At 43.3% G+C, this 27134-nt stretch overlaps 1 long non-coding RNA gene across 3 annotated transcripts; it reads left to right on the forward strand.

Moving 5' to 3' along the window:
- Positions 1–421: 421 nt before the first annotated feature.
- Positions 422–24159, forward strand: LOC111560100. Of its 3 annotated transcripts, none has more exons than XR_006596371.1 (4): positions 422–1068; positions 8030–8144; positions 18052–18196; positions 23064–24159. It is a non-coding gene; the product is annotated as an uncharacterized LOC111560100 (long non-coding RNA). The 3 variants fall into 3 exon arrangements; XR_006596369.1 differs by having other exon boundaries at positions 422–1061; positions 7952–8144; XR_006596370.1 differs by having other exon boundaries at positions 422–1061.
- The last annotated feature ends 2975 nt before the right edge of the window (positions 24160–27134 follow it).

Raw genomic sequence — 27134 nt, forward strand, 5'->3', positions numbered from 1 at the left:
ACTCTTCCCTTGGCTTCTGCTTGGTATGCAGCAGGCCACAAGTGAACAGTTGATGTCTAGATGGATGGATGGTGCCAGTGTGAACCTGTGGATTCAATATTAATAAATCTTCCCATCTTTTTTTAGATAAAAGGCAAACAGAAATAGAAGTTCCACAGTGAATCTTCTCATGCACCCCCACTCTGGACACCACCATTCCCTTAAGGCATAATTGAAGAGTTACAGAATGTTAAAACTAGAGTTCCTCCAAGCTGATTATTTTAAGGATTGATGTGTACAAAGCACTGGTCCTTGAAAGTTTTTCACAGAGTTGTTTATTCTGAACAAACTCTCCCTGGAAGTTACAATTTCATGCAATATTGCTTTTCAGCTATTGTTCTCCTCCTACATGGTTTGATTGTCTCGCTCCGCAAGATTGCAATGCTGGCTGTTCCCTCTGACAGTCTGTGGCATGCCCATGATGGATGGACCAATTCTAACATATAATAGCAATACATTTCAGTTTGCTAAATACTGTCACTGAAGTGGACCTCCAGTCCCCAGGGAGCAGTGGGATGTGTGGCCACAAAAACAGTGCAGTTGTAGGTCACGTATTTTTTTATACACAAAGATCAGTCATCTCATGTCATGTTTAAATATGGTATGATTGAAGTATTTAGGTATGGTTAGGTAATTTTGTATATATTTTATAATAAGAGTAGAAACATTAAAAATCACTTTTCTTGTTTGTGCAAAAGTAACATTATTTACCATAAGAGCTTTTTACTGTCTGGCTTTAGCAACAGTGGACATTTTCTCTGATTATGAGCTCCGAGAAGACTTGCTGATTTGAGGACATCACTAACGTTCCGTGAGAATCAATGAAGCTTCTCTGCGATTCCTGCTACCGTGGAGACGTTTCATAGCCGAGAAGGCAGAGGGACTATCCATGGATACAAGACACAATCTAACATTAACTATTTCTGCAGACTTTTCTCGAGACAGATGTGTATTAGTAAGCATAGAGACTAAGGAGGAGTTCGGTTATCCCTTAATATGTGAATAATGGCAACTCTTAGACCGTAAGTAGTAAGTACAGCTGGATGTTTCATTGCTGGGTTCAGCATATCAATCAGCCCAGTCCTCTACTTTGGGCCAAGTAGTACCCATCACCTGGGGAAGTCTAGGGCAGAATCCCCTGCCACTTTTCCTTATTTTCTGAACTCATTGCCTACCCACAAAGCAAGTCATTGGGCAGCCCTCGGGAATTGCTCTCTCTCTTTTTTTTTTTTTAAGATTTTATTTTTAAGTAATCTCTGTACCCGACATAGAACTCAAACTCACAACCCAAGGCCAAGAGTCACATGCTCCACTGACTAAGACAGCCGGGTACCCCAGGAATTAATTCTTTTGTTAAATTCAGCAGCCAACAGAAAATCCCTTCCATTATGTGTATTTTGTGGTTGAGGATGTAAGCAGAGTAATAAATGTGTCTCTTAATGACTTGATGGGATAGACGATCTCCTCTAGGACTGAGTTTCTATAACTCTAGTCAAACATCAAGTGGCACTGGTATTGGAGAAGCTTTTTTGTATATTTGCGTGTTTTTCAAACATACAAAGAAGTTGAAGGAATAATACAGAGAATATCTGTGCACCCATGTCATGGATTTAATATCAGTATCATTAACATTTTACTGTCTTTATCTTTCTGTTTATATATTTATACACACACACACTTTTCCCAGTATGCATTAATGATCCTTGCATAACTGATTATTTCATTGGTATTTGTGGTGCCGTGGCTTGGATCGCTAGGTAAAGGGATCTCTTTTCTTATACATTGTGGCCTGCAGGAGGGCCCCTCAATCAATTCTCTATCTGTCCTCACTACCTCTTCTTGGCCGAGCAGATCCCTTGCTCCCAGGACTCTACTCTCCTTCTGGTCACTCATAGGCTAATCACCAATCTTGCTGATCCATCTCAGTAAGTTTTCCCCCAGATTTCCACTAGAAAGGGATTCCTATATGTGCCAAATGGCCGCCAGCCTCCGTGGGTCCTTCAGTTGGGTACCAGTAGAAGACGTCCTCCCCAACTCCTCTTTTGGTGCTGAGCCATAAGCTGGACCATGAATTATGCCCCTGGGAACGCTGGGCTCTCTAATTCCATGCTGTTTTCTAGATGGGGAAATCAACAATCTATCCCAGAGGGAATGCCTCTGAGCTGCATCTTAAAAAAAAACTGGCCACGGTTTAACCCCACAAGTCTTTGGAAAAGAAAATTAGTGTTCTGTTACAACACAACATGGCCACAATACCATCTCCCCAACTGGGAAATGTGGCCCCTTAATGGATCACTAAATTCTAACACTATTCTTCAGTTAGACCTATACCACAAAGACTAGGCAAATGAACAGAAATCCCTTATGTTCAGGCGTTCTTTCTCCTAAGGGACAGTAAGGACCAAGTGGAGAACTGTAAGATTACTGTTGCCAGCCTCCAATTAGGATGACCTCACCCATCTCCTATGTCTCCTTCGGCTCCTGCCGAGGCATCCTCATCTCAACGATCCCATTATAGTCCCCTGCCATACCAGGGACCTGCCTTACTCTCACCATCAAATATCCATCCCCTTGTGGAGGTAGCAGGTGGCGAATTTGGGATTCAATGGGTGCATAAGCCTTTCTCCCTAATGGAACTAAAACAAATCAAAGCCAAACTAGGGAGTATCTTTGATAACCCTGATGGATATACTGAAGGCTTTCAATGCATTACCCTCACATTTGAAATGACTTGGAAAGACATGGTTAGCCTGGGACAAACACTTTCTGACACCGAATTAGAAAGGGTTAAAAAGGAAGCAAGAAAGTTTGCAGATAGTCTGCACCTCTCCAATCCTAAGTATCCTATTGGAGAGACTGTAGTCCTACCTGTGGACCCTGGGTGGGACTATAACAATGAAGCCACCAGTGGGAAAGAAATCACTTCTTTATTTGTATTAAGGCAGGGCTCAAAGGGGCCCACTATAAAGTCATTAACTATCATTCAGACCCAGAAGAAAATCCATCCACCTTTCTAAATAGGTGAAAAGTGAGGCACCTGGGTGGCTCAGTTGGTTGAGCATCCAACCCTTGATTTCGACTCAGGTCACGATCCCAGGGTCATGGGGTCAAGCTCCACCTTGGACTCTTGTTCTGAGCGTGGAGCCTGCTAAGATTCTCTCTCCCTCTGCCCCTCTCCCCTGCTCACTCACATACACACACACTCTCTCTCTCTCTAAAATTAAAAAAAAAAATTAAATAGGCTAAAAGAGGTCTGCACAAAATACACCAATCTCAATTTAGACTCCTATGAGGGATGAATACTTTTCTAACCCTATCAGCCCTGACATCAGATGTAAACTACAAAAACTGGCTCAGGAACTGAGAGCTACCTTAGATGAAATGGTGACAATGGCCTCCACAGTCCTCTATAACCATAATCAGGAAGCAAAAGGAAGGAAAAAAGAAAGGAAGTCAGGCATGCCCAAATGCTAGCAATGTTACAGGGCCAGGCCACCTCCAAAGGCACCCCTGCAAATAAGGAAAAAGGCAAAAATAAATACCATATTTGCTGACAACAGGGCACTGGGCACTTCCTGTTACAAATGCGGGCAACAGGGGCACTGGGCTGCTCTCTGTCCCTCGACCTGAAGGAGGCAAGGGCCAGCAACAGCATCCCAGATGATCGCCCAAGAGTGAGGAAGCCCTCTCCAGTTGGCCCCACCTTCAAGGATCCACATGACTAGACTGGAACCAAGGGTGCAAATGGATGTGACAAGTAGGCCAACTGTTTTCCTACTTGATACTGGGGCCACCTATTCCACCTTGATTTCCTTCTCTGGACCCTCCTCCTCTAAAACCTGTACCATCGTGGGAGTGTCTGGCTGACCAGCCATCAAACATTTCACCAATCCCCTGTTCTGTGTTTGGGAGGGACAAGCCTTTGCCCATAGTTTTCTAATTTTGCCTGAATGTCTCAGCCCATTATCAGGCAGGGACCTCCTACAAAAATGGAGAGCCGAAGTCATCTTTGGGCCTCGTACTGAAAACCATCTGTGGAACATGCTGGGGGCTCTCTTAACATCACCTTCACCAATTCCAACATAGATGTGAAAAGACTGGGATTCCCTAGTCAACCCTGATGTCTTGGATCATGGAATTGTACTAGAAGGGCAATATCAACCACACCCATTATAATTCAACTTAGGGACCCCCATTACTACCCTCATAAAAACAATACCCTCTCAGACCTGAAGCAACCCTGGGGCTACTGCCCATAATTATCGTTTTTTTTTTTTTATTTTTTTTAATGTTTATTCATTTTTGAGAGAAAAAGAGAGAGCACGCAGGGGAGGGGCAGAGCAAGAGGGAGACACAGAATCCAAAGCAGGCTCCAGGCTCAGAACTGTCAGGACAGAGCCCAACATAGGGCTCAAACTCACAGACTGAGTGATCATGACCTGAGCTGAAGTCAGATGCTTATCTTATTTTTTTTTAAGTTTTATTATTTATTTTGAGAAAGAGAGAGTGAGAGAGTGCAAGCAGAGGAAGAGAAGGGAGAGAGGAAGAGAGAGAATCCCAAGCAGGCCCTGTGCTGTCACCAGGGAGCTAGATTTGGGGCTTGGGGCTCAATCTCATGAGCTGAAATCAAGAGTCAGATGCTTAACCAACTGAGCCACCCAGGTGCCCCTATTACCAAGTTTTTAAAACATGGGCTTCTTATCCCCACAATTTTATCCCGCAATACCCCCATCCTAGTAGTTAAGAAAAAGGACAGCAGCTATTGCCTAGTCTAGGACTTACAAGCTTTAATGAGGCTGTTATACCCCTTCACACAATAGTGCCAAATCCATATCTTATACTGATCAACCTCCCCCAAACAGCCTCTGGTTTATGGTCCTGGACCTCAGAGATGCTTTCTTTTGCATTCCATTGGCCCAACAATCCCACTTTCTGTTTTCATTCAAATGGGAACGCCCCTGTGGGCCCACCAACAACTTACTTGGACAGTACTTCTGCAGGGATTCAGAGAGAGCCCCCATGTGTTTGGCCAAGCCCTCTCTAAGAATTTACAACACTTACAACTTGATGGGGGAACTATCCTCCAATATGTGGATGATTTGCTCATTTGCTACCACACTCAAGTGTTGGCCATCCAACATACTGTCCAAACCCTAAACTTGTTAACAAATCTAAAGCTCAATTGGTACAGCAACAGGTGTCCTACCTGGGAGTTATCATAACCCCTGGGAGACACCAGTCTTTCCCCAGAACTAATCCAAGCCATAATTAACTTATCCATGCCTACCACCCGTAAGCAAATGAGGGCCTTCCTGGGCTTTACAGGATACTGCAGAATCTGGATTCCCGAATATGGACATATTGTCCAACCTCTCTATGAGGCCCTGAAAGGCAAATCAGACTCCACCCCTCTTAATTGGGGATCTTGGCAACAGTTGGCTCTTAAGCAAGACACCTGCAGTAGGTCTGCCCAACCCAGCCAAGACTATCCAACTTTATACCCATGAAAAAGAGGGCATCACTCTGGGAGTTTTAACAAAAAACTTGGGATCACACCACATCCCATGGCTTATGTTTCTAAATGGCTTGACCCCATAGCCAGAGGATGGCCACCCTGTCTCTGAACTCTCAGGGCCCTACCCTTACTAACAGAAGAAGCTCTCAAAGTAACATTGGGAACACCCGTATAAATCTTCACCACTCATCAAATTCCAGACCTCATAACTAATCAGGCATCAAATTGGCTCTCTGATAGCAGACTTCTAAAATACCAAATTCTACTAAAAAACCCTCAGCGTGCCTGGGTGGTTCCGTCAGTTAAGCGTCAAACTCTTGATTGCAGCTCAGGTCATGATCCCATGGTCGTGAGATGGAACCTGGTGTGGGGATCTGCACTGAGTATGGAGCCTGCTTAAGATTCTCTCTCCCCCTCCCTGTCTCTGCCCCTTCCCCGCTTACATTTTCACTCTCTCTCTCCCTCTCAAAATAAATATTTAAAAAAAACAACCCTCAAATGTCAGTCTGCAATTGCAGGGTTGTCAACCCCATGACCTTATTACCAATCTGAAAGCATGACACAAAAGCCTTCCGTTCAGGCACAAAGATCCTTTCCACGTCCACAAAGCATCAGCCTGACCTCACCAACAACCTTTACAAAATCCTGATGAAATATGGTTCACTGATTGTAGTAGCTTCATGGAAGAGGGCAAGAGAAAAGCTGGTTATGCCATAGTGCCTATTCTACCATAGAGGTATAAGCCCTCCCAAACAGCTCATCAGCTCAACTAACTGAACTCATTGCTCTTACTAGAGCACTAGAGCTAGGGATAAGAGGGTTACCATCTACACTGACTCCAAATATGCCTTCTTAGTCTTCCATGTCCAGCCATTTGGGCAGAAAAAGGATCCCTCACATCCAAAAATATGCCCACCAAACATGCAATCCTCATAACCCACATGCTTGAGACTGTACACTAAGCCAAGGACGTGGCAGTGGTCCACTGCAAGGGTCATCAAAGAGGGGACTCAGAAATAATTCAGGGCAACCAGGCCGCAGACTGGGCTGCCAAAGAGGCAGCCCAACAAGAGCCTCCCCTACAGGGGCCTTCATACCCAGCCCTCTGCCACTGCCACTGACCAAATACACAGAAAAGGACAGAGTCTGGACAAACAAAAAGGGATTTTTCCCAGACGACAGCAGATGGTATTCGTTAGATGGCATCTTGGCCGTTCCTTAAAATCTTCAGTGGAAACTAGTTAAAGCCCTTCATGACCCCACTGACTTAGGGGGAGATGCTTTACAAACTCTCATTTCTAGAACATTCCCAGGTAAAGGACTCTCCCAGATGGCTCAACAAATAATCTCCTCTTGCCCCACCTGCACATATAACAAGCCCCAGGGCACCCGTTGGCCTCAACTAATCCAGCCGATAGAGAGGCATGGATCCCACCCTAGGGAAGCCTGGCAGATGGAGTTCACTCAGATGCCACCCTGCAGAGGAAACAAACACCTCCTCGGGCTTGTTGGCACTTCCATAGGGTTGATAGAGGCATTCCCTACATCGGCTGAAAGAGCAATTGAAGTAGTCAACAAACTTCTCCATGAAAGCATCCCTCGATTTGATCTCCCAAAGTCACTTCAGAGCGACAGCGGGCCCTCCTTTGTGGCCATCATGGTTCAATCTGTCTCCAAAGCACTGAGTATCAAATACCACCTCCACTGTGCTTGGAGGCCACAGTCCGCTGGGAAGTAGAAAGGGCCAACCAATACCTAAAAGATATTATTAAAAAACTCACACAAGATACACCACCAAACTGGAAAGAAGCCTTGCCAATCACCCTTCTCTATCATCGCATACTCCCAAGGAGGCCCTGGGTCTGAGTCCTTTTGAGGCCCTCTATGGATGACCTTTCCTACCTACAGACTTCCTGGTGGATCCAGAGACTCTAGGGATACAAACTCATGTTATCTCTCTATCCAAAGACCAATGGGCTTTAAAGGAATATGGCCTAACAGTTTCCCCACCAAACAAAAGGCACCTCCTCTGTATGAACCTGGTGACCAGGTTCTAATCAAGGTCTGGAAAGGTGGCTCTCTTGCACAGTTGTTCTCCAAAACAGACATGCCCCGGATCTGCTAACAGCGGCACAAGGAGGAACCTGTCCATTCTTGCAAGAGGAATGTTGCTTTTATGTCAATAAACCCCTCGAGGTCCAACAAGACATACGGGAACTTGTAACCAGGGCCACCAGACTTGAAAACAAATACACACAAACCCCCTGGTGGAATCCCTCCTCTTCCATATGGCAATGGGTTATATGTACCTTTTATTCCCCTCCTTCTGGGGCCTCTCTTGATATTACTCTTTGGACCCAGACTAATCAATGTATTAGTATCCTTTGTCTCCTCCAGATTTCAAGCCATCAATATTCAATTGGTCCTCAATCAAGGATGTCAACCTTTAGATGCCTGCAACACTTTCCCTTTCAGAAGTGCCTTGGATGGACACGGCCAGACACCATTGCCTTCTCTCCTCGACAGTCTGCGAGTGATGGACTCACTGAATCTACCCAACTCCTCCTAACAGTTCGAAGAAGTCACAGCGGTAATCTTCCCAATGCCCAATGATATGGGGTCCAGTCATTTGATGGGGGGCGGGGAACGTTAGGCAGTCAGGTGTGAGTGAGAAGGGATAAAGCAGGTGCTGGCCACACCCTCCGAGCCGTCCTGTAGGGTTAACTGAACAGGAGAGGCCTAACCACAGAGCCTCGGTGCCACAGCCGCAAGGGGACTTCCAAAGAGCTGAACATGTGCGCAAAAAGTGCGACTCGCCCTTAGGTAACTCTGAGCCACAACAAAGCCTATTAGAAACTCATAAATATGCAATACACAAATAAATACAATTATAACAGAATGCATCATGGGTAGGCACATGCACAGAAGCCAGTGTGTATAACCACCAGCTGTCCATCAAAAATGTCAAAGCCAAATTTACATACGCAAAAAGCTAGGGCTTCTTGGGGCCACTGTCACCCGCGCTGTGACATTGACCCGCTTTCTCTTTTGCAAGTGCACTATACTTATTTATTCAATAAACTCTATCTCCCTGTTACGGTCTCAGGTCCCCAGTTCTCTGGTGCATCAGGGACAAGAACTGAGCGACCCAGTAACAGTTGTTAAATGGTGATTTTTGGTCTATCATTCCTTCAATATATATGAGCCGGGATTCTTCTGAAAAAAACCTTTCTATCACCAGCAACTGATGATAATTACAATTCCTCTCAAAAAGACATGGTAAAGGGTTATTTATTTTTTCACTAAAAAATGTCAGAGTAAGATGTTTGCATAATAATAGGCTCTAGTGGTGGTAAGCACTTCGTTTTCTCCCTCCCTCCCCTCCTCCCTTCCTTCCTTTCTTCCTTCCTTTCTTCTTTCCTTCCTCCTCCCTCCCTCTCCCCGCCCTCCCTTCCTTCCTATTATTGTGGACTCATGGATTCTTATTTATTCATTGAGTTACTATTAAAGTCACAATTTTCTTGAACTTCAAAGAAGTCTAAAATGTGGCCAGTCGCAGGCCCTTCAAACTGTGTCTCTTGTATTTGTTTACTTTTTATTTGAAATAATTTCAAACTTACAGAAAAGTTGCAAGAACAACACAAAAAAGCTTTTTCATTTGTCACCTAGTCATTAACATTTTACATTTGATCTCTCATTCTCTCTCTCTTTCTGCTGTTTTTTTCCCTGAGCCATTTGAGTACATTGTAGTCATGATACCCATTAACTATAAACACTTTAGTGTGCGTTACCCTAAAACAAGGCACTGTCCTAGGTCTCTGCAGGACAGCTACCAAATCTGGAAATCAACAGTAATACAAGATTACCGCCATCCCTAACTGCTTCAGTGGCCTCCTCACTCAGAAAGAAGTTTAGTGCCCAGTTCTTGGTAGATGGGAGGCATTTAGAATGTTACAATATGCGATCTAAAAACGAAATATCTGTTTCCTATGTAGTGTTTGCACTTCTGGTAACCGTCTCTAGAAATGGAACATTATTTCACTGAAAATTCTTGGATTAAGGTCTGGTGGAAGAAGATAATTGAGAGAAGTTAGCCATAAATCCAGTTCATTACTGTTGTTCTTCTCCAGCAAAATACATTCTTTTTCCATATAAGGACATAAACAACCACAAATAGTTACAGATTTACTTAAGAGCCAGGCTTAAAAAGAAGATTCCCAAGCATATGTGGGGCCTTGCTGACTTTAAAACTGCTTTGACTGTACTTGATCTTTTGAGATGCAAACTTAGTTAGAAGGCGCGTTAAAGTTTTTGGATATTGTAAATGGGTTCCAGGTCTTGGTCTGTGCATAGCAAAAGTGACTTCTTGAGATAAGGGTGTGAGATTTTCAAAACAGTCTCGAGCTCTCAAGGGTCTGTAAAATATGAATACTGGTGCTTGCTCCCCCCGCCTTCATGCTAATGGGATTTTTATTATTTTTTTCTGTCTCCCACATGCTGCTTTAAAAAAGGGTTATTTTCTATTTAGTTTTCGGAAATAATTTTTTAACAATGAGACCCAGTCTAAATAAACTGTGAGGTGGCTTAATTACTTATTAATATAATCTTATGAGATTCTTAAGTTACAACTGATATATGTAGTGAAAGATACGTACATATATTATGGACATGTATCACTATATGCAGTTATACTATATGTGGCATAGATAACTAATATAGATATGTAAGTGATATATACACATATAGTTATACCGTATGTGACACATTATGATGATCACTTTCAAATCAAAACATATCACATATCACTCATGGATAAAATCATTACATGCCGTAGATTCTAGGGCCATTCTATTTTAAACCCCTCCCATGATTTGTTACCTTCGGAGCTGGTATGTTACCTTTGGAGCTGGAATAGACTTCAGGTTTAAGGATTTGTGGCTTTCGTGGTCTTCTGTTTCTAGTGGCCATAGCAGGGTTATACCAGAAGCTTGGACTATCCTCTCTTCCTTCATCCCTTCCTTTCCTTCATGTGCTTACCCAAAGATCATAAACATGTCAATTCTTGACATGTAAGAGGCAACTGTCTTGCTGGCTTCCCTCATGGGCTTCTCTCTTCAGGAGTTTGCATTCCAATGCATTCCTTCCATGAATAATTAGGTCCCCAAACCTCCTGTCCCTGCACTCCCAATCAGGATCTGAGAAACAGCCTTCTTTTGGTGGCTTACTGGTTGCACTGCTTTCCATGTGAGTTTGACCTTAGTCCTTTCCTTCTGGTCTTCGGGTCATTAAGTATTTTATGATCGTTTCCCATTCTCAGGCCTGCCCGCTCTTTTTTCCCACTGTATCTGAGGTGCGAGATAAGCCACATGATTTTTCCTTTTGTAAACACTTAGAAGTATGTTCTGAACATGCACAGGGTAAACAATACCTTTGATAGAAAGTATAAATATTTTCTCAATATATGTTTACATACCTATTGCTTAGCCATATGATTTATTTGCACTCGACGAATGAGGAAGCCAGTGTGCATCTCTGTTTAAAAAGCCTCGTGAATTTTTTCTCCTGGAAATCCTACTCTTTATAAGGGACACAGGCCCATTATGAAAATGTGCTGTAAAAACCCTAACCAGTGATCTCCGGTCATTGCCAAAGTGAAGGGACAGCTCCCATTTCGTGAAATGAATTTGTTTTGATAGCAGCCGCTTGGATTACATGCTGTTTACAACCCTTTGTTAGACGGATAAGAGGGCCATATGCGAGCATTGTGACCCACGTGACCACAGAAGAGCGTCAGTCCTTTCCATGTGCATAAATATGTCCAGCCAGTCTGCCTGGCAGGCATGCGAACTCGCGCTTCCCCACTTCCGGACCAACCAACGACTATTTTTACTTATTTATGACAGCCTATCTCCAAAAAGAATGTGAGGCAGCTTGCAAAATTGATTAATAGCCATCAGAAAAACAGACTTCAGGGCCAAAGTCGGATTTTTTTATCTGGAAGAAAGTTTCACCACACTCAGCATCACAGTTGATCAATGCCAGGAGCGAGCTAAAAATTGCATGGGAAGACTCATTAATGCTCATTATGTACTTTCTGAGCTCCGGAAATACAAATGCACTTCAAATATTACATAATATCTCAGGTTACATCAACCTAGACCACTTGCCATCATGGAGATGTTGTTGACAGCTTCAGAAAATAAAGGACATCTGTGTAACAAAACATACAACGCTTGTCTTTAATGAGGGCCACTCCTTTTGCCCAAATAAAAATCCGGCCCAGCTACAAACACACTTTTCTTATAAAAGAAAATAGGAGGTTTGGTGATTTGCTTTTTGCCAACCTGAAGAACTACCATACCCAGGAAGAGTTTTTTTTTTTTTTAAACACATACAAAGATTTCCCCTAAATAAGACCTAGAACTTTGGGATGATATTGTATTTCCCAGTATGAATCTTTCAGTGTGGGGATCTTGAGCTGTTTTGGATTTTCCAAAAATGCATGTTGTAAAATATGTCCCAAATCTGAATACCCGTGTCCAGCCCTCGCCATTTCTTGCTTGGACTATTACAGTGGCCTTCCAATAGGTCTCCTTTTTTCTAAGCTCATCGAACTAAGGTCTGGTCTCTACAAGGCAGACACCGTAATCTCTGAAGATGGAAATCACATCACAAGTGCCTCTGTTCAGACTTTTCAAAGGCTTGCCATCTCACCCAGTTTTGTGATTTCGTTACATCCCCGACCTCTCCCTCTTAGCTGCTACTCTGATTCTAGCTCCTGCTCATTCCTTTTGCTCACTCTTGTTGCTATTTATTATACTTCCAACATGCTGAGCCACTCCCCCCTCAGGTTCTTTGTACTTCTGTTCTCTCTACCTAGAACATTCTTCTTCCAGTTATCCCAAAAGTTTCTGCCTCAACGCCTTCAGGATTCTACTCAAATGTCATCTCACCAAAGGGAACCTTCTCTGGTCACCTTATATGAAACAGCACACCCTTTCTCTCTGTCAATGTCTTGCTTTATTTTTCCTCTAATACTTTATCATCGGTTGATACATTATAAATATTTTTATTAGTTTGTTTGCTGTCTCTCTCTCTCTCCCAACTAGAATGCAAGCTCTATAGAGGCAGGATTAAGTTTTTATCTTTCTATATTCTGAGCGTTTTGTATTCTAGAACGTTGCCTGGCAAAGTGCTCACTGTTTAATGAACAATTACATTTACCCACAAGCTAAGATATGGCATTTATTTGCTTTTGATTGAAATTCCAACTGAATGTGATAACACTGGTAAGGTCACACAGATCAAAAGTTCTGATCAGAAGTCATTTGGGGCGCTTGGCTGGCTCAGTTGGAAGAGCACACGACTCTTGATCTTGGGGTCGTGAGTCCAAGCCCTATGTTGGGGTAGAGACTACTTACAAAAATAAATAAACTTTTTAAAGAAAGTCATTTATAGCAGAACATCATTACCATTTTTTTTAATTGTCATCTCCCTAAGGGTATTTTTCGACATTTTTTCCCTAGTTACCCCTCATGAAATTTTAATACCACAGATATATTGAATGTTCTTATGTGCTGTATATATACCCACATATCTATATATCTGTGCTTTATGATTAAGAGTAAGATATTTTCACTCAGTCCATAAGAACTAATTTTTGCCCCTATTGTGAATGCATGATCCATATCTACATTGCCTAAAATTGGGAAAGCCATTACTTAGTATACTGCAGTTAGCCTGGTGGATAAAATCATCTTAAATATGGGGTCCAGGGGTGCCTGGCTGATTCAGTCAGTAGAGCATGTGACTCTTAATCTCAGAGGATGAGTTCAATTTCCGCGTAGAGCTTCCTTTAAAAACAGGGGGGGAGGGTCCATAGAAGAACAAACAGTGGTCCTATTTGACTCTTTAAAAAAGTAGAGAAACATGTGAATAGGTGCTAACTTCCACAGTTACCTCGCTGGGCTATGTCTTCTATGTGCCAATTCTATTCCTTCTTCCAAGTAATTGACAAACTGTGGAAAACACAGGAAATACACTGCACACAGAGCCCCTGCCTTTGGTTTCCTGACTCGCTTGCAGGCTATATTGATTTTGATTGTATGCCTACTCTGTGTGCACTCTTTGTATTATTCAATGCTTTAAGATATTTTCTCCTGCCACATTCATGAGTAAACTCAGACCACAAGCATGCAAGAAGCAAACAAAAAGCAATAATAAAATAATACACATGAAACTATGAGAAGTGTGATATAATAAGGATTGTATATTTGCTCTTTATCAATGGTTCCTGACAGAGCCTCTAAAACCCTTGGAATATTCTGAGTGATAGGAGTGTTTCTGTTATTCATAACAAGCCCCTTTCAACCACAGGGGTTTATGTTGATCAAGTGGCTCTTGGTAGGTGCCTAGCTAGCTATGGGATGGGGGCTGGTTGCCCGGAACCGTGTGATTGGACGGTTGGAACTCTCATCCTCGGCCCCAGGACATGCAGAGAGAAGAGAGGGGCTGGAGATTGAGTTCAATGATTTCATCCTATGTAGTGAAATCTCCACACAAATTCCTAAATGGCATGAGCCGCAGAACTTCCGGGTTGGGGGATGTGTCAAGATAACGTGAGGGTGGCGCCCTGAGAGCCGGCATGGAAGCCCCACCCCCACGGTTATACGTCGCCACATGAATCTCTTCCATCTGGCTTTTCCTGAGTTGTCTCCTTTATGGTCAACTGGTAAGTGTAGGGAAAGGGTTTCCTCGCATTCTCTGTAGCAAATTCACGGGAATCCCTGATTTATAGCCAGTCGGTTGGATGTGCAAGTGGCACCCTGGAACTTGCAACTGGCATTTAAATGAGGGCAGCCTTATGGGACTGAACCTTTACCCTGTGCGGTCTAATACTACTACCTCCAGGCAGTATCAGAACTGAGTTGAATTGTAGGACACCCAGTTGGTGTCCAGAGACTTGGAGAACTGGTTGTTGGTGTGGAAAAAAGCCCACACATTTGGTGTCAGGATTGTTGTGAGGAAAAACACCCCAGGAGAAGGTCTGGTGTCATCTTGGATAAGGACAAGGCAGTACATAATTAAGTACCAGATGACTGGTCTAAGAGCCCGTGATCTTCAGTGTCTCCTGAGAACCTCCAGAGAGGTGCCCGAGACGCTGCTGCAGGGATAGAGAAGGGGCAGGGTGTATATTAAATAAATGAGAGGATTTTAACCCTACCTACTTTGTCTTCCAAGAAACATTCTGATAAAATTTCATTTGCAGCAGGATTTAGGAGAGCATTAAGATTTATAAAAAACTAAAAAATACGTAAAAAAAAAAGGGGGCACCTGGGTGGCTCAGTCGGTTAAGCGTCCGACCCTTGATTTCAGCTCAGGTCAGGATCTCACGGTTTGTGTGTTTGAGCCCTGCATGGAGCTCCATGCTGACAGCGGGGAGCCTGGTTGGGATTCTCTCTCTTCCTCTCTCTCTCTGCCTCTCCCCTGCTTACTTTCTCTCTCTCTCACTCTCAGAATAAAGAAGTAAACTTTAAACAATAATAAAAAAATAAGATGATTTAATGCGACATGAAACCACTTTTGGTGCTCACCCCAAGCGCTCCTGCACCTTCGTTTCCCCCGTCCCTGAGTTCTTAATCTTGCTTCATTATTAGTCAGTTTGATTGTATTGTCGAGGAATGTTTTTTTCCAAGACAGGACGTGAATGATACATTTTTGAAGTTGCTGCATTTCTGAACATATCTTTATGTTCACTACAGTTTATGTACAATACATTTTGGCTGACTACGACAAGCTGGATCTCAAATGATTTTGTCTTCATAGGATATAGGAGTTTCTTCTCATTGCCAGCTGTCCACAGGTGAAGAGGCAGGTGAATCTTACCTGCTTTCCCTTTGTTTTGTAGGTGGCTTGTCTTTTGACCTGGGTAGGACTTATATTTTTTTCTATCCTTATAATTCAAAATATGTGCCAGGATGTGTCTCTTTGTAACTTTTACTTCACGTTTGCCTGGAATTAAATGGTTCTTAATCGCCACTTACAGCTATGCGATCGCCTTCGACAAGTATTTTTTTCAGGCCTTTTTTCCAAAACCAACTCACCTGCGTGACGAGCTCAGTTCTCTTTCTTGACATCTTTTCACATCTATCCACCTTATTTTTATTCTGTGATAATGCAAGTGTGTTTCCATGGGCCTGATTCATCGTCTTCCACTCCAGTTGTGCCCTCCGCACTTCCAAAGATGATTTTAATTTTCCTGTTGCGTTCTTAGTGCCCTTTCAGTCCTTCCCTGTGCCATTAATGACCCTCTCCCCCTTTCCTCTATGTTACAGTTCTCTCATCTTGGGCTATTTATTTCTTCCACAACTTTCATTTCCTAGAAGCTTTGCTGTCTCTCATGCAACTAAGGGTGTTTTACTCCTAGTTTCTATAATAAATCGTGTTCAGAAGTTTGTCTTTCATTTGTCTTCCTGTGATATTTCCTTTCATTTTTTTTCTTTTCTTTTTTTTTTTAACATTTGTTCATTTTTGAGAGAGAGAGAGAGAGAGAGAGCGAGCACAGGTGGGGGAGGGGCAGAGAGAGAAAGAGGCACAGAATCCAAAGCAGGCTCCAGGCTCTGAACTGTCAGCACAGAGCCCGATGCAGGGCTCAAACTCATAAACTGTAAGATCATAACCTGAGTCGAGGTCAGAGGCTTAACTGACTGAGCCACTGGGGTGCCCTTCCTTTCATTTTTTGCAGGAAAAATTTTTATAAGCCCCATTTAGTTTTTGACTTTACTTGTAATCAGTAGAGACTCATTCAGTGTTTGCCAATAGAAACATACCATAGATGAATCGCTGTTGTTCCCTGACCCTGAATGTAGATAATGAATGAATTCCCTGCTTAGATTATTAGGGGAGATAAGTTGATAGCTATTTCAGATTTCTAACTGATATTCATCTACTGCAAAATAAAAAATTATTTTTTCCATCCCCAATTTCTCATTCTCTGTGTGAGAAAATGACTACATAAAACAGTTTCCAGGGTTCCACTTTCTACTCCTACCCTTTGAGCTCTTTATGCACAAGAACCATAGCCTTCTCAAAGCGACGGAGGTGGCCGGTCTCCTCTTCTCCCTGGACACAGGCCAGTCTACCTATCTCAGTTCCCTTGCAGTTTGGATTCTAGCCAGAGGAATGAGTGGAAGTGATGTCTAGTGCTCCTAGGTCTGACCGAGCAACAGCTTCCCTATGCAGCCCACTCTCCCTTCCCACATCTGCTCACTGGCTGTTGGGAAGCAATAGAAGCCACATGTTTTTATTGAGGTATAATTGATATTCAAAAGACTGCATATGATGGATGTGTACAATTTAATAAGCATGGGCTTACACACACATCTGTGATACCAACACAATATATAATAAACATATCCTTCAAAAAAAATCCCAAAGCATATCCATCACCTCAGAAGGTTTCCATGTGTCCTTTTGCTCGTGTGTGTGTGTGTGTGTGTGTGTGTGTGTGTGATAAGAACACTTCACATGTGGGGTGCCTGGGTGGCTCAGTCGGTTAAGCGTCCAACTCTTGGTTTCAGCCCAGGTCGTGACTCACGGTTCATGAGTTCAAGCCCCATGTGGGGCTCTGCATAGCTGGTCTGGAGCCTGCTTGGGATTCTCTCTGTCTCTCTCTGTGCCCTTCCCCCGCTCTCTTTCTCCCTCTGAAAATAAGTAAATAAACTTTAAAAACAAAACAAAACACTTGACGTGAGATCTACCCTCTTAATACATTTCAAGGTGCACAATACCACATTGTTGACTCGAGGCTGTGCGATGGAGCCCTAGAATTTATACATCTTGTATAACTGTTGACTTTACACCCTCTGAACTGCTTCCCATTCCCCCTACCTTTCTCCTCAAGAAGCCACATATTTCAGAGGGCAGAGCCTATGGCACCTTGGATCCCTGAATCGCTGTGCGCAGACCTTGCCTCACCTCCTCATCACCATCTTGCAACTCAATTTTGACTACTGTGCGAGGGAGGGAAAAGCTCTACTGTATCAACTGAAATGTCAGCGTTTATTTGTTTCAGCAGTGAACACACTTAAACCAATATACGTTCTCCTCCTTCTCTTCCTTCCCATCGCAGTTATTTCCTGTGAGTGGCTGGATCTGGAGAGACATAGGCTTGGAGAAGAGGGTGGGACTCCCGTAGGTAGGATGACAGTGCGTAGGCTACCTGCCAAACCACAAGCCTGCGGATAGGGACACAAGTCCTGTTTTCTGCTGTGTACAGCCTGCGGGTAGGTGATTTTTGCTCTTTGAAGTGAAGACTGAAGAGGGAGTGAGGGAAACAGTGCCACCTGCATCTTCTCAATGCACCTTCATTTTCACTATTGGTCATGGGAGTTTGGTCCTCATTCCATGTGTGTTTTCCGCCAGGCCTTGGTTTTGGTGATTCCAGTATTAAATTTTTATTTATTTGTTTGTTTGTTTGTTTGTTTGTTTGTTTTTAGTATTGAAGCGGACACCTCTTGGAGTACGTGGCCTGTTCCAGAGATGTGCTGTTTCTTCACGAACCTCCAATTTGATGCTCATCAGCCAGGGAAGAATTGGATGTTTCAAATAAGATGAAAGGGAAGACAACATCGACCTCGGATGGTAAGACAAGAATCAGTACTTTAGAACATGTTTTGAGCCAGTGAAATATTGTTTAGAGTGTTCTTACCATGATAATTAAATAACAACAATAGTGACACATTACCTATGAGTCATGTGAGACGGCCTATAGGTTATAGCTTTACCATAAATGACCTCTTTGATCAAAAAACATCCCCTAAAAATTCAGGAAAAATACAAGAGAAAGCAAGTTAAAGAGTAGCAGAGTAGAAAAAGCAAGAAAAAAAAAATCAGATGCATATAGTGAAACAATTATCAGTGGATGTACGTTGCATTTATTTTACCTGAAACATTTAATGCCCTTTGTGTTTTAAAGGACAATTTAGGGGGCGCTTGGGTGGCTCAGTCGGTTAAGCGACCGACTTCGGCTCAGGTCATGATCTCGCGGTCCGTGAGTTTGAGCCCCGCGTTGGGCTCTGTGCTGACAGCTCAGAGCCTGGAGCCTGTTTCAGATTCTGTGTCTCCTTCTCTCTCTGACCCTCCCCCGTTTATGCTCTGTCTCTCCCTGTCTCAAAAATAAATAAACGTTAAAAAAATAAAATAAAATAAAATAAAATAAAATAAAATAAAATAAAATAAAAATAAAGGACAATTTAGGGGCGCTTCGGTGGTTCAGTCGGTTAAGCATCTGACTCCTGGTTTTGGCTCAGGTCATGAACTCACTGTTCATGAGATCGAGCCCCACATCGGGCTCCACTCTGACAGCGTAGAGCCTGCTTGGGATTCTCTCTTTCCCTCTCTCTCTCTCTGCCCCTCCCTTGTTCACACTCTCTCTCAAAATAAATAAATAAACTTTAAAAATAAATAGATAAATAAATAAATAAATAAAGGCAAATTATATTTTTAGACTCAAATAGTTCCTCATTTATTGTTTCTACTTTCCCTCTTCAACGCATTATCTTTACTACAGTCGGGATTGGTTTTTGTTGTTGTTGTTGTTGTTTTCTATAAATAAGATCACATCAATCCCCAACTTAAAACCTTTTGGTGGCTTTCCTTTCACTTGGAATAAACTCCAAATCCCTCTTACCTGCAAGATCTGGATTCTGACTCCTTTCCAATTTCTTATCATTTCACATTTTTCTCCACCCCTGCATTTCTTCAGCCACACTGGCCTTTTGTCAGTTGCTCAAATACACTGAATTCTTTCCCACCTTAGATCCTTTGCCCACGCCGATCCCTTGACGGTGAAGCCCTTCCCTGCACACTTCCGATGGCTACACACATCTCATGTTAATGTCCCTCCTGATGTCAGGCCTCCTCTGAGCCCCTGTGTGTAAATTAGGTCTCGACTGCTAGATATTTGATTGTAACAACGTATGTTTCAGAGCACAAGGCCACATTTGTTGCATTACTTGGTCAGTGCACTAGACAATCCCACTAGAGCAGAAGGGCCACGTGGTCAGTGAAGAGAACTCAATGCCATGGCCATGGCATTTAGCACCATGCAAGCACGCCGTAACTCCATAATATATATTTTTTAATTGTGGTGAAATACACCGAAAATGACCATCTCAGTCACTTTTAAGTGCACAGTTCAGTGGCAGTAAGTACTTTCACATTGTCACATTGTCGTGTTGTCATTCGGAGAACTCTCTATCTCACAGATGGGCTCAATACCTGGTCCCTTTAGTAAAGAGAAAAATCCTTTGTAATGTAAAAAAAAAAAAAATCCCTCCCAATTTAACCATTAGAGAAGTTCAGACTTTAATATACCTGATTTTATTTTTTGGGTTTTTTTAGTCAAATTCTTTTTTTTTTTTTTAATGTTTATTTTTGAGAGAGAGCGAGACGGGGAGGGGCAGAGAGAAGGGAGAGACAAAAAATTCCAAGCAGGCTCCATGCTGTCAGCACAGAGTGCAATGTGGGGTTTGATCTTACAACCTTGAGATCATGACCTGAGCCTAAATCAAGAGTTGGATGCTAAGCCAACCGAGCCACCCAGGCGCCCCCTATATATCTGATTTTCTTAACTAAGAAACACCTGTCAGGTAACCAATGCATACAAAAGAGCTCTAGGAATATTTATAGGGATAGACTGGGAAAATCAAATGTCACAGATAGCTCTGAGCAAAAAGGCTGAGAAAAATAATGTGAATAGGAAACTAGGTACATTAGTAGGTAAATAACATAGAAGCAGCATATACATTTAAACTATCTTTGGCCTGTAGATGCAGGAAGATCTTTTACAAATGAATCCTTGTTTAGATGCTGAATTTCCTTCTAATGTGGGTTCTCCGAGGAGCATGTGGCCATTTGATTACATAAACAAGTAATTGGAAGTGTTTTTACTCTAAGACAAGAAACTACCCAAGAGATCACTTGTATCTGGGAAGAGTCAGTTTGGTTTGATTCCTATGAGAGGCTTGCAAAGCTGCGAGATCGTTAATTGCTTTGGAACTCATACTGCCAGACGAAATCCTGTAGTGTGCGTCCACAATGCTCAGAATATTCAACTAGGACTTTTGAGACTTGGAGAGGAGGGAGACATAAATGCATCCGAAAAAAATTTTTTTCAATGTAATAAAAAGGGATCAAAGCAAATTAGAGGCCATAGAGCAGATATGTACAAACAATTATATATTTATATAGTGTGCATAAATACTAATTAAAGTAAGTGGTGAGGGAGTGAGGGGAACTAACCTAATCTGGTTGGAAGAGAGTGTCCCCAAAAACAGTGATTTCATGGCCATGTAAATACTTTTCGGAACTAATACAATTATCAGGCATGTAGCTCAGATTACATACTTGACAAGAATCCTTCAGACCCGCCAGTAAGCTCTGTAAATGCCTTTATAAATCATTATGTCTAAAATATGTCATCGCAATGAATTTTTATAAGAGATCTTCACGAAGGTCACCACATATTCAGCCAGGTCAGTTCTTTTAAGCTCCAGGGGATTTTATCGTGGCTTAAATCAAACCCTAACTAATCAATGGGAATTAAAGACAGGCTACAATCAACCCAAGAGAGGCAGTAAAAGTAAATGAACTGAGTGCACATCTCCAGGAGGTATGTTCTCCAGGTGGAGAGTTTCTCATTACTAGATACCATCGGAAGGCAGCGCTGTCCTAAAGTGCTGAGCTCTGCAGTACTTTTCTGTTCCCATCAGTTAGCATAACATCATCTGGCTGCTGCTCTGGGTATTGATGTTATGTAAACATGCTTACGTAAGGAAAGGAGAAATAAACACGCAACCAACGCGGCCCGGGTTGCTGATCGATGCCAGAGCACGCATGTTTTGAATTGTGCTTTATACGCAACACAAAGCACTACTCTGATAAATTGGTACAATAAGTTGCAAGCTGTTTAGAAAATGGCATCAAAATACACAGCGTGGTTATGCATCTATTCCGTCTTAACTGACTTGTCACTTCCTACGTAGATCCATCTGTATTCCAACTAGGCCCTAATGGTTTATGCTTATGGGACACCTGGTTGATTTCTTTCTCTAATGCAAAATTGTGTCTGTAGTAAAGCCATGTCTCTTTGTTAACATTGTACTTGGAGACGATTGTCCTAGAGAGCCACTCCGTCTCTCTAGTTCCTTCTCCCCAGAAATGCCCAGATGCATCCTGGTTGCTATGAAGAACCTTGGCTTCGGGTTTGAATCTAGACTCCACCTCTTGTTAGATGTGCAACACTGAAGAAATGACTTAACTGCGGTTTCCTCATGGGTAAAATGTGGGATAGTACCTATCTCAAAAGAGGGGTTAGCAGATTAAAGGAGATAAGGTAGCAGGGCCTGGCACACAGTAGCTAATAAGTGGTAGCTACTTTGATAATAGAACACCCTGGGGCATTTGATGATGTGCACACCAGCCTTCATGGTCCACTCCAGGGGGACGCTGTGAAGGAGCTCTCTCGCAAACATGAGCAGAGGAAGCCCCTCAGCCACAGCGCTGCCTTTGGTAGGTCCAAGGCCGCTTCTCCGTTCTTGCTGGCCTCACCTCCCAGGCCATCCTTTTTTTTTTTTTTTAAGTTTATTTATTTTGAGAGAGACAGAGAGGGAGGGGGGAAGGGCAGAGAGAGAGAGGGAGAGAGAGAATCCCAAGCAGGCTCCACACTGTCAGCACGGAGCCCGACATACGACTTGAGCCTACGAACCATAAGATCATGACCCAAGCCAAAATCAAGAGTTGGACGCTTAATCAATGGAGCCCCCCAGGCGCCCCAGGCCATTCTTCATATAACATGAGCCTGAGTGGACCTTCATTGCTTTGCCACCAGTCACTTACGGGTGGAAACCATCCATGGGCAGAAATCACGAAGAGCCCCTGTGCCCCTACTGGGCATGTGCAGTTGGGTCAGAACACTGACTCAGTGACACCCCCCCTCTTCCCTTCTTTCCCACTCACACCTTCTTCTGGAGCCCTGATGTCTGCTGTGCTGCCCGCCCCTTGGGAGCTTAGCTCTTATGTGTGGTTAAGTAAGCAACAGCTATGAATCATACTCCTAACCTACACATAAATTTGGGGAGGCTTGTTTCTTGTATTTGCTTAGCTTGCTTCCTGAGAAATGATGTCTCCCTCCTTTATCCCATATTGACTAATTTCTGGGCTCGCTGTGGCCATGATAACCTGTGGCCCTTGCAGACACTGTATAATTGGCCAGTTCTGTTCTTACTGCCGATCTATCACAAGGACAGTCTATGATGAAAAGAAAGTATCCGAGTTGGTCACTTTTTTGGACCTTGGTCTTGTTGTTGGTGAAAAAAGACTTGAGTTCCAATGCCTTCTAAAATTACTCCCAGGCATATTTTATTTAGATGTATAGAGGTTTGTTTTGTTTTAACAAAGATCCTAGTCAGTGAATGAAACATGTTTTAATTTACCTCCTATGCCCTAGGGTTATAGGGATGGCCAAACATAGGACACGGATACTGGACAGATGAGACCCGCAGAAGAATCATGAGTCACATATACTCACGGCCTAGAGGAAGACACTGATGTCATGTGGAACCACACAGGAACAGAATGAGTAGCTAAGGGCTATGGCAGACGGACTTTGTAGTGTTGAGAGAGTGAGGTGGCACCTGGTTCCCTCGGTGGCTTGTTTGAATAATTCTGCCAGTTGACAGATGACTGAAACCCATTCCTTCCAGATAAGCAGGAACTGCCTCTGGTTTCCTTGATAAGGATGGTTATTTGGCTAGGGACCTTATCCATGAGGTCCACTAGGACAGTCAAGCCCCCTCCCCCAATTTTACCAGATGGCAAGGTGGTCCATAATATAGGGTCTTCATTTTAGGTCTTATACCAGACCTGTCAACATTGTGAACCTCTCATTCTGTTGGTGAAGAACACCAGAGCAAATGGATTTCCCAATGGTGACCATAATTTGCTACAGGACCTTATTTTTTTCCTACATGTGACCCAAGACTATGACGAGGTAATATTGTGAGAAAGCAGCAATCATTTGGTATCTTAAGGCAATAAGGCATATTATTTCATTTCCTTAAATATGTATGTTGTTCTATTTCTTCGATCTAGTTCCCAGGCATTAAGAGGGGAGGAAGAGAAGTTTAGGTTTCCCAGTTTGGATGCCTTCTCAAAACAACAGAAAGGTATGTCATTTTCTTTTGTATTGTGTATCCTCTGCTTCACAACCTCCCCCCAACCAACCCCGTGCCGATAAACAATTGTCTTTTCTTACATATTTCATGGCATATTTGTATTTCTATTTTTGGAAAAATTATAAAGCCATGGAGGCTCAGTGCATGCCCTATATTTTGCAAAGGTAATTATCAGAAGGATAAGAACAAGGGGCCATTGTCTCTCTTCTCTGTGCCTTAAGTTATACAGCACTCTCCATGCAATACAGCCTCTAAAAGAATAAGGTAGACTGTATATAGCATTATAAAAAACATCTTTAAAAAATCAAAAGGTTCGGGGCACCTGAGTGGCTCAGTCAGTTAAATGTCCAACTCTTGATTTTGGCTCAGGTCGTGATCTCACCGTTTGTGAGTTTGAGCCCCACATTGGGCCCCCGGCCTGCTTGGGTTTCTCTCTCTCCCTCTCTGTCTGCCCCTCCCCATTTGTGTGCTCTCTCAAAAATAAATAAACTTAAAATTAAAAAAAAGTAAAATTTTTAAAATGAATAAGAAAAAGTTTCAACTGGTAGACACCTAAAACAGTTCCTGGCATACAGTAGCTCTTATTCCAACATTTGTTAATAAGTGAATGTCTACAGTAGGTATGATTGAAATGAACCAGCACAGAGTTCAAAAAGATGAGCGCATCTCCGTGAAAAACCTACAGGGCTTACTTGCTGACTCTCAAGGTCAATTCTTTTCATGTTTGTTTGGTTGGTTTTTTTAATTTTTGAAAGAGAGACAGAGCACCAGCGGGGGAGGGGCAGAAGGGGGAGACATAGAACCCGAAGCAGGCTCCAGGCTCCGAGCTGTCAGCACACAGCTCCGTGTGGGGCTCAAACTCACAAGCCATGAGGTCATGACACCAGCCGAAGTTGGAGGCTTAGTTAATGGAGTCGTCTAAGCGCCTGTAGGTCATTTCTTAAATTGGACCACATACCAGTGTTCTTCTGAGTGGAGATCGTGAATCATCTCCGTCAGAATAACTTAAGATGGTTCTAGCTCAGTTTGTCTAAGGCCAAGAATCAGCATTTCAAGGAGCACCCCTGGGGATTCTTAAGTCCACTGCAGTTTGAGAATCTCTAGCCTACACTAGTAATTAAACATGTGCATCATGGAGAAAAGGAAGGACTGCACTAGAGATTTTTTTCTGCTTGTGTCCCTTGAATATTCTTAATGTTGAAATCCTACCCTACAAAGTGACGATATTCGGAGATGAGGTCTTTGAGAGGTGATGAGGCCCTCATGAATGTATTTAGTGCCCTTATAAAAGACGCCCCAGAGTGACCCCTTGTCCTTTCTGCCATGGGAGGTTCCAATGTGAAGACAGCCATAAATGAGGAAGGGGACTCTCAACAGACACTGAATCTGCTGGTGCCGGTGATCTTGGATTTCTGAGCCTCCAGAACTGTGAAAAATAATGTATATTTATAAGCCAGTCAGTTTATGATATTTTTGTTACAGCAGTCCAAACAGTAAGAAAGGAGGTAAGAGATTCCTCTTCTGACCAGCATAGGCCCACGGAATCACTGTTTCAGTCTCAGTGTGAATATAAGTATTTTCAGATTCTTTCGTCACCTACCAGACTCTTCTCACCAACACACATATACATGAATTTCATGATGAAAACAGATGTGCCTTTGAAGTGTGCTTTATGGTGGTGGTGTTTTTCTAATTCTTAGGATTAGAAATTCTCAGGGGGCGCCTGGGTGACTCAGTCGGTTAAGCGTCTGACTCTTAATTGTGGCTCAGCTCGTGATCTCGCGGTTGTGGGACCAAGCCCCGTGTCGGACTCTGCACGGAGTGCGGAGCCTGCTTGGGATTTTCTCTCTCTCCCTCTCTCTGCCCCTCCTCGGCTTGTGCATGCTCTCTCTCTCTCTCAAAAAATAAACATTTTTCTTAAAAACAGAAATTCTTAGAATGTGTCTTATTCACTGTTTTAAGTTATTTACTTAAATCTAAGGCAAGCTAAACTGGAGACACCTAGGTCTCCATGCTCTAACTCATTTGTCTTTTATCATTTGGATACAGATAATTTTTTAATAACACTATACATTTCCTGTTTCCTCAAGTAGTGTGTGCCACATCTAATTTGACTCCCGCTTTGAAAATTCAAATATTGTACAGGACAGTAGGGTACTGTTGACCTCACAGCCTTTTGAGGTATTCTTTGCCCCTAGACAAACGGCCCCAGAATGATGAGTATCTGTAGGTCTTACGCCCGTGTCTTGTGCGGTTTAGGCCACTTCTGTTGTCAGACTTTCAGCTCTCACTTTTTCCTGTGGGCCAGTCTCTTATCTCCTCCAAATGTGTCGAAATGAGGAAATGTGTTAGATGCATTAATTCCAGTTTTGTGAAAAACGAGGATAAAGAGAGGCAGAATTGGGGACGAAAAGGTCCTGCTTCTCACCTGGGCTTTGGAATCTGGCCTTGGGCACTCCTGCTTTTTGTGTTCTTGGTCTCAGATACGGTTGCAGGGGTCCCCAGCCCCTGCCACACTGAGATGGCAGTGGCCGCCGTGCTGTCTCCTCTGCCATGTTGGATTTGGTGTCCACCTCTCTACTCTGTCCAGAAAGGCAGGCTTTGAAGTTCACCAAGAACCATTTCTGCGTGAAGACCCCGAACTAGTTGGTGGTTCAGCTCCTCCCAGTTTGGGGGATAACCTGGACACCTTTGTGGTAGGGCTGAGACTGGTGTTTTCATGGGGGAGGAGCCTCCCGAGCTGTTGGGGCTTTTTCCTTTTCTTCACTCCTACTGTTAGGGAGCTAAAGAGCAGAAGAGGCTGATACTAGGGTTGTCTTGTCCTCCCCTATGGTGCTGAGGCTGACTTCCGGTGGAATTCTGTCCTTTTCCTTTCTCTCCCTCCAGGCTTCAGCCCTGGGCTGGAGGAATCCCTGGCTTCTGTCCCATTCATTGCGAAGCCTTTAACTTCTGCCACAGGCTTGCTGGTCGTCTCTGCCCTGTAGTCACCACGCATGTGCTGCCCGCAGGTGAGGGACCTGCGGCTCTTGGTCGCAGGCAGCAATTATGCACTGGGATCAAGCACTTGCTCTACGTGAAGACCTCTGAGGCCACATCAGAAGCACTTGCATTGGCCGTGCAGGTTCCACTTCCTGCTGGATCCATGAAAGCCATTCCTGCTGAATAAATGTGCCCAGCCTGTGCTCAGATGCCCCCCTGTCTACAGCACCGACCATGGTGCCTGTCATGACCGCTGCTGCCCCTTTGTCAGGCACTGTAGACGCTCTGATTAGGAAAGACAGTGTGCTTTCACGAACATGGTATGTGCAGGAGGCATGTCGGATTCCTTCCCCCTCCGAATAATG

The sequence above is a fragment of the Felis catus genome, chromosome B1, assembly GCF_018350175.1.
Source record: "Felis catus isolate Fca126 chromosome B1, F.catus_Fca126_mat1.0, whole genome shotgun sequence".
Taxonomy (NCBI): Eukaryota; Metazoa; Chordata; class Mammalia; order Carnivora; family Felidae; genus Felis; species Felis catus.